The following is a 13,440-nucleotide window of genomic DNA, read 5'->3' as shown; positions in this document are numbered from 1 at the left end:
AGACTCATTCTTGCAAGCTCCAAGAAGACCGCAATGAGGTAACTGAAGGGTGTTGTACATCCTCGCATGCACAGCTGTGAAGACCCAGAGCTAACAAGTAGAACAGGGAATCAGAAATGGCATTAGCATGCTCCCTCAGGGTGCTGCATCCTGGGCCAGACACTGATGTCAGGCACCTTGCTTCTGCATCCTGAGCCAGACACTGATGATAGGCACCTTGCTTCTGCATCCTGGGCCAGACACTGATAGTCAGGCACCTTGCTTCTGCATCCTGAGCCAGACACTGATGATAGGCACCTTACTTCTGCATCCTTAGCCAGACACTGATGTTAGACATCTAGCTTCTGCAACCTGAGCCGGACACTGATGCCAGGCAACTTGCTTCTGCTTCCTGAGCCAGACACTGATGTCAGGCACCTTGCTTCTGCATCCTGAGCCAGACACTGATGTTAGGCACCTTGCTTCTGCATCCTGAGACAGACACTGATGTCAGGCACCTTGCTTCTGCATCCTGAGCCAGACACTGATGTTAGGCACCTTGCTTCTGCATCCTGAGACAGGCACTGATGTCAGGCACCTTGATTCTGTAACCTGAGCCAGACACTGATAATAGGCACCTTGCTTCTGCATCCTGAGCCAGACACTTATGTCAGGCACCTTGCTTCTGCAACCTGAGACGGACACTGATGTTAGGCACCATCTGCAACCTGAGCCATACACTGATGTTAGGCACCTTGCTTCTGCAACCTGAGCAAGACACTGATGTCAGGTACCTTGCTTCTGCAGCCTGAGCCAGACACTGATGTCAGGCACCTTGCTTCTGCAACCTGATCTAGACACTGATATTAGGCACCTTGCTTCATTCCAACAAACGTATGATGACAGCCCCAGAATACTTGAGAATCCCGTCTAAAGTTGAGCACTGGGCGCCACAAAGCATTAATGTATAGATCTACAAAGCAGCTAATAGAGAAGACTATCTTGGCACACTGTGGTTGACCAAATAATCTTCCCTCAATTTGAATGAAAAATCTGGGCTCGCTTAATAGATTTATATACAGAGTATATATATAGAGTCTCTTATTGAAATTTGTGTAAATTGTACCCAGGTCCAGTATGTCTCTCATTGCCTAGCTCAAATGGCATGGTACGATGAAATCATTGTCAGAATACGGTCTTAAAAAAATCACAGGGTTCCTAATAAAAAGAATCTACACCCAATGGAACAATATTTTTGTAAACTATATATAGGGGACAATATTATGTCAGACAATGTGTCTGTATCTTCTGACATGCAACCCTTGCAAGATGTGGAATCTCAGGACACTTGACACATTATCACAAGAGCAGTTAAAGAAAGGCAAACCTCACAGCTTCATATGTACATTGAGATAAAGTGTGGGGGATGCCTCGAGGTGCATCTTAGACCCAGAGTAGCTGATCAGGCCGCATCATCTTCATCAGCCTTCGGATGTCTGCTACTCCCTCTTAGAAGACCACCTTGAATGAACTGTGCTCGATCCTGACCAGTGTTTGTGTCCTCTCTTCTCAATCCCTCTCATTGCTGCTTCATTCTGGTGACAGCATTCTAATTCTGAACACTGAGCCTCAGTTTCAAGTGGATTAGAGCAGTAGGGCGATAAATATTGTTTTCAATTGCCCGGTCTCCATCACTAGGGACATGCTTTCCAGATGCTCATAATCACACACCTCCAACACAAATGTCCTCTTGAAAATCATGACTTCCAGAAAACAGAAAAAAATATTTAGGGAAAAGCCACTTGTGATTGAAAGTGAGAGCACAATGCTATCAGAGGGTGACATAAAAGAGCAATTCGCTTCTTGTGAAACAGAACTCTACAAAGTAGAAGACATAATCTACTGAATACAAGATCAGCGACCTTGAATGTATGTCAGTCGATGCTAGTGCAGAACTTTGGGCCCGATTCACAGAACAAACTTAAGACTAAATCCTAAACTTAGTACCAATCTGGTATTCACAGAATGCACCTAGTACTTCTGGTATTCACAGAAGGAACTTACTACTTTTGCTATTCACAAAATGAACTTAGGACTTTTGCTATTCACAGAATCCATTTACGACCACTAAACTTACGTCCGCACTCGGGCCGGAATTTCCGCACCCGGAGCGGAATTTCAGGGCCTGGAGCGGAAAGTCCGCTTACGGGCCGGAAAGTCCGCTTACGGGCCGGAAAGTCCGGCTACGGACCGGAAAGTCCAGCTCCGGGCCGGAAGTTCCGATTACGGGCCGGAAAATCCGGTTTGGTGGCCATCGATCATGTGAGCCAAGGGTGAACCTGTCCAAGTCCCTACCATCCCCCACCATGCATCAGCTGACACACTCCAGCCAATCCTAGCTCGGCAGCATGTATAACTGCAGAGCAGACACACACAAACCCTTTCAACATGTCACTGAATGTGTTTGTTGCACTGCCCCTTGCCATGCGGCAAAACCACTTGAGGAGGAGGAGGAGGAGAGCCAGAGCAGAGAGGATCTTCAGACAGAGGATCAACTTATTTGGAATGTCCAGTCAAGATGTAAGGGCCAGGTATCGTTTCCCTCCAGAAACCATCTTGGATATGGTATGTGAGTGGGAGCAGGAACTTGACTCCGTGACCTGCTGCTCACATGCAATACCAGCATACCTAAAGATCCTATCAGCGCTCCATTTCTTTGCCACTGGCTCATTCCAAAGGGTCTCCAGTGACCATGTGGGCATATCCCAGGCGAGCCAGTCGCGGTGCCTGCATCAGGTACTGTGATGCATCACTGCAAGATCCCACCACCACATACATATGCCACCGACACTGGCCCTGAGACAAAGGGCAGCACGAGATTTCTTTCGCATTGCACAATTTCCACGTGTGCTGGGTGCAATTGACTGTACCCATGTGGCCCTTCAGCCACCCCGCCACATTGCACACATCTTCTGCAACAGACACCGATGGCATTCCATCAACGTGCAAGCTGTCATAAAGGTAGATACAGGGCCCACCTGACAATGCATGTAATACAGTATAGATCATGTCCTGTGCAAGTCAAAGAGGGAAATGTAACCAACTGCCCTTTCCCCTCTACTCAGGTGACGCTGGGTATGCACTCACCCCACATCTCCTCACCCCTTACAGGCGAGCAGACACTGTACCACAGCGTAGGTACAATAGGGCACACATACGGACTCGAGCCATCATAGAGCGCACTTTTGGTCTGTTGAAGTCGCGATTCAGATGTCTCGACCGTACAGGGGGGGTGCTGCAGTACTCCCCAGAAGTAGTGTGCAAGATCATTTTAGCCTGTTGTGTCTTGCACAACATTGCCTTAACGCATGGCTTACAGATACCGCTGGAACCTCGGCTACCTATGAATCTGGGAAACCGGGCCATGGCACATAACAGAGGTCAGGGCATGCAAGTCCGTGAGCAGCTTGTTGCCACGTTTTTCACATGAGCAACCTGTAGTGGAATGGACTAAATGGGGATTGCTGTCTGTTGTCAATGATGAAACTTGGATATACACGACTGTGTCAATAAATTCCTTCCTGAGGCAACTTTGCAAGCCACACTAACTGCATGTTAATCACAGCTCTTGACAGTAGTCAAAAGGTTGAGCCTGCTTCAGCACATGTGCCCATGTCAGCGATCAGTGTAGTGGATGTCCCTAAAGAATCTATAGCCGCAGATGGAAGATGATACATGTACTGAGAGACACAGCCGGACCTCATGAGGATGGGTCTCTTAATCAGAAAAGGCCATAACCATAGCATTGTCGGCCCTGTGCCATCAACAGATGTGACTCCCCCACAAATGATGCGCCCACGACGTGCGTGATGCAATGGGTCAATCAGACACCATGGGGCAGATTAATGTGGGACTTGCGGCCATTTCACGCTGCCGTTGCGTCACTTTTGTGACGCAGCGGCGGTGCAAAGCCAGCGCCATGCTGCGGGGTATGTACTATATGACGCATCTGGGAGATGCGTCACGTTGTAAAGGCCTGCGCCACATGTAGGCGTTCTGGCACAGGGGGGGGCCTTCCGGCGCAGGAACGCCTCATAAAAGTGGCTGGCTGAAATCTACAATGTTTCACTCAGTCACTTTTAAGGCCATGCTGCGTCAAAACCCTGCGCCTGCTTGAAGCAGGCGTAAGGATTGACGCAGCATCATAGGGATAGGGCACCCCCGAGCCTTGCTGGAGCTGCGTTGTGCATGCGACGCAACTCCAGCAATGCGCCGCCTTTCCAACGGGGGATGCGTCACGCATCTGCACATCCGAACACCACGGTGCACCGCATTGTCAATGCGGCGCATCTGTGTTGGCGCACGGGTGGGCAGATGCATCGCAACTCTTCTGACGCATCTCTGCTGATTAGCAGAGATGCGCCAGAAGCCGTAAATCTGCCCCATGTGTCTGTGATATATCCACACTTCTCAAACACAATGTTCCGTAACACATCACACAACTCTGCAAATGAGCACCTAATATGGACTACATGTACCATAATGCAAAGCATGAGAAACTGAAACAGAAACTGCAGAAATATCTTGAAATGGTCTCTTCACCCTTCACCCTCTTGTCACATTTAAATAATTCTCACATGCACTGTCTTTTCTTTTTTATCCACAACAGAACAGCAGGATGGCAGTAGATTTGATTCCAGATTGTGGATGGATCAGAATGAATACAAAATGGCAGCCAACTATTTCCTGTGATGTATTTCCTGCCTCCCACTCCCTGTCAAACATTTCCTGTATGGAATTATATGTTTCGGGTCATTTTCGGAGTTTGCGGCCAAAAAGCGGAAGCTCCAATTACGGAGCGTACGGCCCGTATGCGGACGCTCCGATTACGGAGCGTACGGCCCGTGTGCGGACCCCCCGCTCCGGAACCGGAAACTGCGCTTACGGGCCGTAAACTCCGAAAATGACCCGGAACACATAATTTCATTCAGGAAATGTTTTACAGGAAGTGGGAGGCAGGAAATACATCACAGGAAATAGTTGGCAGCCATTTTGTGTTCATTCTGAGTCATCCTCTATCACAGACAGATCCTCTGACATCCTGCTGCTCTCATCCTTCTTATTATCCCCATAATGGCTGAGGGTTACGAAGAGAAGGCACCCCCTTTCACTGAAAGTGCGTTGGACATCTTGGCTGAGGGGGTGCTGACCAAATTTTCTCAGCTATATGGGGACCCTGAACACCAGCTGAGCAATGCAGCCCGGGCCAGGCTGTGGGCCAACATCGCCGAGCGCTGCAGTGCAGTGGGAGTCCACACCAGGAGTGCGAGGGCATGCCGCAAGCGCTGGGAGGACCTAAAACGGTGGGCCCGGCACAAGGTTGAGGAGCTGGTGGGCCAGTCTTCCCAGCACCATGTGCATCGTCCTCACCTATCCCCACTGTACAGGAGGGTCCTGCGATCAGCTTGGCCGACCCTCCATGCTCAGCTGGAGGAGCATGAGCAGCAGGGACATGGTAAGTGCATCATATGCTAAATGTGTCTGGGAGTATGATGTGAGTGAAACAGTGCTGTACCATTGTGTGTCCGATGCCTCCATTCACAGATTCCGTGTCCATGCAGCAGTCACCAAGCTTAAAAAGGCACACTGTGGCATATGGACTGTACAGGGCAGAGTGCATTTTGGGAGTTGGAGTCTCGTCATGACAACTGGCTAAATGAGCCATAATTGTGCATTTGTACTGAAATCAGCTCTTCCTGCACCACTACAATTGGCACTAGGAAATCATGTGTGCATTGGATGAGCAATGGTACAGACAATGGTACAGTCCAGTGTGCGCATGGCAGGCCAAAGGGTATTGGATGCTATGACTTGCATTGCATTTTTAGAGTTTGGGTTCCAATTGTGACAAAACATCATGTGCCATGGAGTCAAGACAGACTTTGACATCCTTGCATCACTCTTAAGCGCTTCTAAATTTGCAAGGGGTGTCCACTGACAGACGTCTCAGCCTCAGTGGCCTGTTTCACATTTCACATGTACAGGTAGCTGTCACTAAATTCCCCCAGTGTTCAGCGGTGTACTGCATTACCTTATCAGTCACCAAAGCCAATATGTGCCACTGGATTGTCAGAACATGTGTAGGGACAGCCAAAGGCTAGACTCACAATTTAGCTACAGAAATAGGCCAGAGCCTCAGTGCATGTGTGACCCACATTCGCCACTTGTCCTGTCCCATACAATGCTACAAAGCAGATGACACTTGTCCAGACCTTCAATAGCTGCGACTCCCTATGAATGGCCATAATCTGAGATTCGGGACTTCATGTTCTCCATTGGTGGACTGCTTTTGGAACCTGCACATGTAGCTGTGGCAGGACACACAGATCACCAGAATGCCAGGTTGAGGGTTGGCCAATACAGTTGTGTAAGCCACACACATCCACGTGAGATGGCCATGTCAGACTCAATCCAGTAAATGACGGTGAACATACACGTAATGTCAGCTCATAGACACTGACAACTATTGAGTGTGATCAGAGGAAAATAAGTCTGACCTTGGCTCCTATGAATGTGTCTCGTCCTGCATGACACAAACATAACATTCGGATTTTGCTTACATTTCAGCAGGCACAGCTGGCGAAACAGAAGGGCAGCAGGACCAGGTCCGGAGCGCGAGGCCACCAGTGCAGCGGCGGCTACACCCTCTTTCCACCAGCGAGGAAGAGGAGGATGAGGAGGGACCCTCAACATCAAGAGGCAAGGGGATTGCGCCCACCCGGACTGACAAGGGACACCCTGATGCTGGTGCCACATCCCGGGCGGAGGCTGCAGACATTGAATCGGGGGGGGGGTGAACACGACACCTCGGACCATGAGGTGTTGGAGAGCTACTCTCCTCAGGACTCTTCACCTGTGGTCCCTGAAAAGGTGTCCTCGGGGCAGGCCAACAAACAATCTGGGCCTGCCATCAGCCCCTCCCTACCTCTAGAGTTCCTCATTCCATCGGGGGACCCAGCTGCATCCCCTGCAACCAGTCCCCCTCATCGTAGCCGCCAGCTCCCCAACATCATTGGCTCCGGACCTCAGGCACCACATCCCTCCTTTTCCCCCCAGGCCCCTCCCGGTGTTGTTCCTCCTGCGGCTGTGCCAGTGGACTTGATGTGGATGTGTGAGGGTCAGCCAGACATGTCCGCTCGCATCCAGCTACAAGTGTGTATGGAGGTACGCATGATGCGAGAGGACATGCTCCGAACAATGGCCACCCTCACCACCAGCATCAATTCACTGACCGCAGCCATGTCGTCTGTTGTCTCCCCAATCCCTTCCCATACCACTGTCAATGTCTCCCCCTGTCCGTTGGCCCACACTGTTTCCCCCCGTACTCCTCGTGTGGCACGAACCCAAGTGGTGCCTGTTCCTGCACCCTCCAGACGTGTGCCTGCAACGGACTCTGAGGATCTGGACATTGTGGTCCTAGAGGATGACCAGAAGGACACTTGACTTTTGACGTGAACAATTATTTCATTTTCCCCTTGTAAATAGACTGTTTTCCCTGACGCTCCCTGACGTGTTATATTTTTGTTGCCCCACCCCAATCCAGATTCCCATCTCCCTCTGCATTAAGATCATCATTTGTTTTCCTTTCTCCCTTCCAAACGGACGGTTGTTCTTTTGTACCTTCTTAAAATACAATTCGGAATACTAATAACTTCCACTTGTTTGACTTCATTCTGAATGTCTGGTTCTGAATATGGACACATATTTGGTGAGTCATCTGCTATGCACATAATGGCTGGTTGCAATGATGGGTTACACTTGTAACTGTGTCACACACACACATACCTTCTCACATCTCGAGGCCATCTACAACGTTACACAGGACATGATACACAACAGGTTTTATTTTTGGTAGGTGTTTATTTGGTGCACACACAATCACGTGATCACATTGTCCTGGGTTCCTGTCACTGGTGAGTGCGACGCCGCAATTTGAGGGGGGATGACCGCTCGGAGTGCTCAGGTCTGGCTCGCCGCCTACGTGGAGGTGGGTACTCTCCAAGGGACTGTCCAGGGTCATCCACATGTGCTGGGGTAGATGGTGTATGCACACTTGATGGTTGTGCCTGGACAAGGGCAGGTTGTGCACGTGGTGGGAGTGCCTGTACAGGTGGTGGAGGTGGTTCTGCAGGTGGCGGGAGTGACTGTACAGGTGGTGGTGGTTGTGCAGGTGGCGGGAGTGACTGTACAGGTGGTGGTGGTTGTGCAGGTGGCGGGAGTGACTGTACAGGTGGTGGTGGTTGTGCAGGTGGCGGGAGTGACTGTACAGGTGGTGGTGGTTGTGCAGGTGGTGGGAGTGCCTGTACAGGTGTTGATGGTGGTTGTGCAGGTGGCGGGTGTGCCTGGACAGGGGTTGGTGGTGGTTGTGCAGGTGGCGGGAGTGCCTGAACAGGGGTTGGTGTTGGGAGTGCCAGTTCAGGCCGCTGGTGTGGATGTCTCCCTTTGCTGTGTTGGTGTGCAGTTGGTACAGGTGTGGGGATGTGCTGTCCTGTGGCCAGATATGATGGCTCCCCTCCCTGCGTTGACCGTGAAGGGAAAGGTTGGCTCACTCTCAATATGCCCTCCATCATCTTCATGGCCAAGGCATGGTGTCTTGCACTCTCTTCCCTCTGGATGGATAGCATGTCTCGCATATTTCTGGACATGTCCTGCCAAGTCCTATCCATCCTATCCAACACTTGGCTCAGCCTCTCCACTGCCTGAGGGAAGTGGACCATGTCCTGCAGGGAGTCCGACATGTCGGACAGGGTAGCCCCTATGGCACTAATGTCCTGCCTCACATCGCTCTGCTGTTGGTAGAAGTCCTGTTCCCACTGGTCATCACAGCCAGGTGCAGGCCCTCTCTGCAGCTGTCTGCCATGGATGGTACGAGCAGGTCCTACAGCAGGGGGGTGGGTGGTGGCAGGTGGGAGCCTGTGGGCAGGTGAATGGTGCCCAGGGGATTCCGGCAGCACAACAGGGCTGGTGCCACCCCCAGATGGTGGAGAGGATGGCAGGGATACACTGTCTAGGGAAGAGTGGGTAGGGGAACCACCATGTTGGTCCTGGACGTGAGGACTGTGAGGGAGTGATGTCTGTGTTGTGCTGCGTGGGTGCTGTGGCTGGTTTGCTCGAGTCTGGGGACAGGCCATGGTATGCCTGGGAGGAGGCTGATGGACGTTGCTTGGCAGAGGAGTTGATGCCCTGACCGATTTAGCCAATCTGGCACGATAGCGTGCATTGGCATCTTCATCGTCATCAGACATGTAGTCCTCATCATCCACCAAGTAGACGTCCTCAGGAAAATCATCCTCCTCCTCCTGAGCAGTGCTTGCAGCCGACATCACAGCTTGGAGGATCAGGGGATTCTCCCCTCTGATTCCCCGTCGGCCCGCACTGGTCATAGGCCTGTCATCCTCGTCCTCAGCATCCCCTGGAACAGAGGTTGCAACCGTATTAGGGATTGACCTGGTATAACATGTGGTGCAACACAAGGGTTTGTATTAACTGTACTTTGCATCAACAGATGAGGATCATGTGACCTGTGTAGGGTACCACCACAAATGACAGCTCACACCATAGTACTGAGGTGTTACACAGATACAGGCAAACTCACCAGCTCCAGCCACAACTCTCTGTCCCTTGGTGTTCCCCCCTAGTGTCACCTGCTGGACCTGTCTCCTCACGGCTTTCGTAGGCCTAGCTGTCCCTGAACCAGCAGCTGTAGAGGGAAGTGACAACATTCTCAATTATCTGCATCACCAATTGTCAGACAGGCACATGACACTCCTGATTTGTATTTCACTTAGTACACAACGACTGCTGATTACATGCAGAGGGGAATCAGGATCTCTGTCATGGCTTTGGAGTCGAAGCCAGTGACACACCTCATGCCAGAATTACCTGAAGGACGGGTGCGCGAGGGTTGAACAGCTGCAGCCAGGATGTCATTCAGTCCCCGGGATGGTGCACGCTGCTGGGGGGTAATCCGGTCAGCAGCTGTGATGAGACATACAGGTCTAGATTTGGCAACAACAGATGGTAGCTCTGAGCCAACATGTAATTCTCAATGACCATTTGTGGGTAATCCAGAACTATGTGCAGCATGTTTAGCTCCTGAACTTTACATTTGGGCACCTGCTCACATGCAGCAGTTGCCAGCCGTTCCCTCCACACAGCAGTGACATCAATCAGATGACACATCAACAGACACCTCTTGCTAGAATTACCTGAAGGACGGCTGCGCGAGGGTTGAACAGCTGCAGCCAGGATGTCATTCAGTGCCCGGGATGGTGCACGCTGCTGGGGTGTAATCCGGTCAGCAGCTGTGATAAAACATACAGGTCTATATTTTGCAACAACAGATGGTAGCTCTGAGCCAACATGTCATTCTCAATGACCATTTGTGGGTAATCCAGAACTATGTGCAGCATGTTTAGCTCCTGAACTTTACATTTGGGCACCTGCTCACATGCAGCAGTTGCCAGCCGTTCCCTCCACACAGCAGTGACATCAATCAGATGACACATCAACAGACACCTCTTGCTAGAATTACCTGAAGGACGGCTGCGCGAGGGTTGAACAGCTGCAGCCAGGATGTCATTCAGTGCCCGGAATGGTGCACGCTGCTGGGGTGTAATCCGGTCAGCAGCTGTGACAAGACATACAGGTCTATATTTTGCAACAACAGATGGTAACTCTGAGCCAACATGTCATTCTCAATGACCATTTGTGGGTAATCCAGAACTATGTGCAGCATGTTTAGCTCCAGAACTTTACATTTGGGCACCTGCTCACATGCAGCAGTTGCCAGCCGTTCCCTCCACACAGCAGTGACATCAATCAGATGACACATCAACAGACACACATGTATGAGAAGATTACTGATAGGAAGGGATAAATGACCCGGATTCCTCCCCATTACACTGCTATCACCTTTGCCATTCAGACTTACATATTTCCAGAGTCTCATGTTGTTTGTTGTCAAGTCAGAAAGGGTTTCATGTGTGAGATTTGCAATAGTCAGGGACATGATGTTGCTCATTTGTGCTTCCCCACGCATGAAGTCACACATATTTGTATGAGAGAACACAGATGTCTTATGTCCATCCTTTGAGTGTCCTCTCTTTGCGTACTCTATTTCCCAGATCATGGTACTACTTAGCTGACGACGATTGGTGTCTTGTACAGCAGACATCCAAACCTCTTTTGTCAAACACTCACCTACACATGTGAATACAGTAGGAGAGGAGGCAAGCAGAATGTAACATTTGGTTTATACTCACACATTGCGGATAGGCTGAGAGGCTTTGATGCCTTCTGCCTGCACTGGATTAGCGTGTTGCACTTCTGCCTAGTCATTTAGCAGGTGTAACTGCACGAGGATTCACCTTAGCAGCCCCTACATTCATCTCAAAGGTACACTACTGGCATCAGTGTTGGCCCCAGCCATGCTATTTTTATCATGGTGTTTCCTATTGAATTGCAAGCCGGTTGTGTTTTGGTCACTTCATATGACTCATGGTACTATTGAATGTCCATTCTGCACTCACTTGGCATACATTTTGTGTCATCCTTTCATTAGCCACCAGGGTCTGATCTTGCATGGGTTCAAATGCCATATGTGAGCATATTGTGATGCAGAACAACAGTGTTGTAATACATATGCAACATACGGCGGACGTGAAAGGCACATTTCATGAGCAGTCAGCCTGATATATTCTTGGGTTCCCCTCCCTTGGCCCAGCACGGGAACAGTGTGTGGGCCCTGAACAGATGTCACAGCCAACCTTGTAGCAGAAGTCAGTGTGTGTCTTTGATTCTGGGAGGACCTCGTTGTACCTACAATGATAAGTGTGTTTTGCTACTTAACATTCCGGCAGCCACATGTGATGCACTAGATTTCTGGCACAAAGGATGAGCACAAGCAGTTGTTGGCACCAGCGTTGCATTAGTGTGTTATACGTAATATCATGATTGCTCCCACATATAACTGCGAATGGGCCCACTACCTGGATGCAACCTATATCACAATGACATGTCTACGGATCCTGATGTGAGGTCCACTATCGTGTTTTGTTGATGGGCAACACAAAAGCCAGACAATGTAAGTGGTACATGACCAGCTGTGTGGACTGGGAATTTGATCTATATTGGAAACATTCAAAGTTGGACAGTGTATGCATTGTCAATACTAATGACCCTGGGATCTCACTTGTTCATCATTGCCATATTTCAGTCAATTACTTTGATTGATTACGTCTACAGACACCATTACAACATAGTGGGGGAACCCTTTTGAGTAGTTGTGGCACTCGATAACAGGATTGGATTCCCAGGTCTGGGCCTGTTGCTGTAAAACATGTCATGTTCCGCAATTACGAAGGTTTGATGAGCCAAGACATGTAATATATTGTCTTCAGCTGTTCACAATTATAATTAGCTAAAGGTGGATGTCCATTGACTACTCCAATAGTAATGCAGCTATTTGTACATCTCTGGTTGACTTTCATATGTGGGCACTACATGTCCCTCGGTCACTCCTGACAATGTATGCATTTTGACCATCTCCTGGCCACTTTGACTTACCAGTCTGTGAGGGTGTATGGTGGCGATGCCTCCCAGTCGATGCAGGGACCTCTGCTGCGGCAGTTGTCTGTGCTCTGGCTGAATGTGTCAATGGGTGAGAAGAGAGAAAACTAAACATCTGGAATATGTGCTTGTGGAACATTTCTGTGATTTCCCCATTTCTTCTGCATGCTAACAGTGTTATGCAGTACTGCTGCTGACTGGGCAGGTAGGAGCAGTGGTGCATTGGGGTCGTAATGGCGTGGCAGGGTGGGAAATGTACAACAGAATAGGTGTCTGACTTTTGGATCAGATGGTTCTCTCACCTTCTGCTTTGTGCTTTAAGCTTGCACGGGGTGATGTACTTCTTTGAGATTTAGTGGCATGTTTCCACGCCCCTTGTAATACATTTACACCGCAGTTGCGTCACTTCTGTGACACAGCGGTGGGGTAATACAGGTGACACATTTAGACTTATTCACAATGTTATGCATCTATGGGGATGCCTCACGGTGTGCGGTCCTGCGCAACATTAAACATGCATCAGATGTGATGTAGGCAGGGTGTGTGTTTATTTGGTTATGCCTCGTACAAGTGATGCATTGTAATCGACGGCATTTCACGTAGTCACTTTTCATAGGGTGTTGCCATGCAAACTTAAACCAGCTTGAGGCACCTGTAATGAGTTGCCCTGAACGTTAGGTGTAGGCGGTCCATGGACATAGTTGGAGTTGCGTCACACTTGCAACATTACTCCAGCAGAGCATCCCCCTAATGCCATCAGTTGCGACACCCATCTGTCTATCCAAGCGCCACAGTGCACCGCATTGTAAATGTGACGCATCCGCGGTTGCA

The sequence above is a fragment of the Triturus cristatus genome, chromosome 6 (assembly GCF_964204655.1).
Source record: "Triturus cristatus chromosome 6, aTriCri1.1, whole genome shotgun sequence".
Classification (NCBI taxonomy): domain Eukaryota; kingdom Metazoa; phylum Chordata; class Amphibia; order Caudata; family Salamandridae; genus Triturus; species Triturus cristatus.
This window is presented reverse-complemented; position numbering follows the sequence as displayed.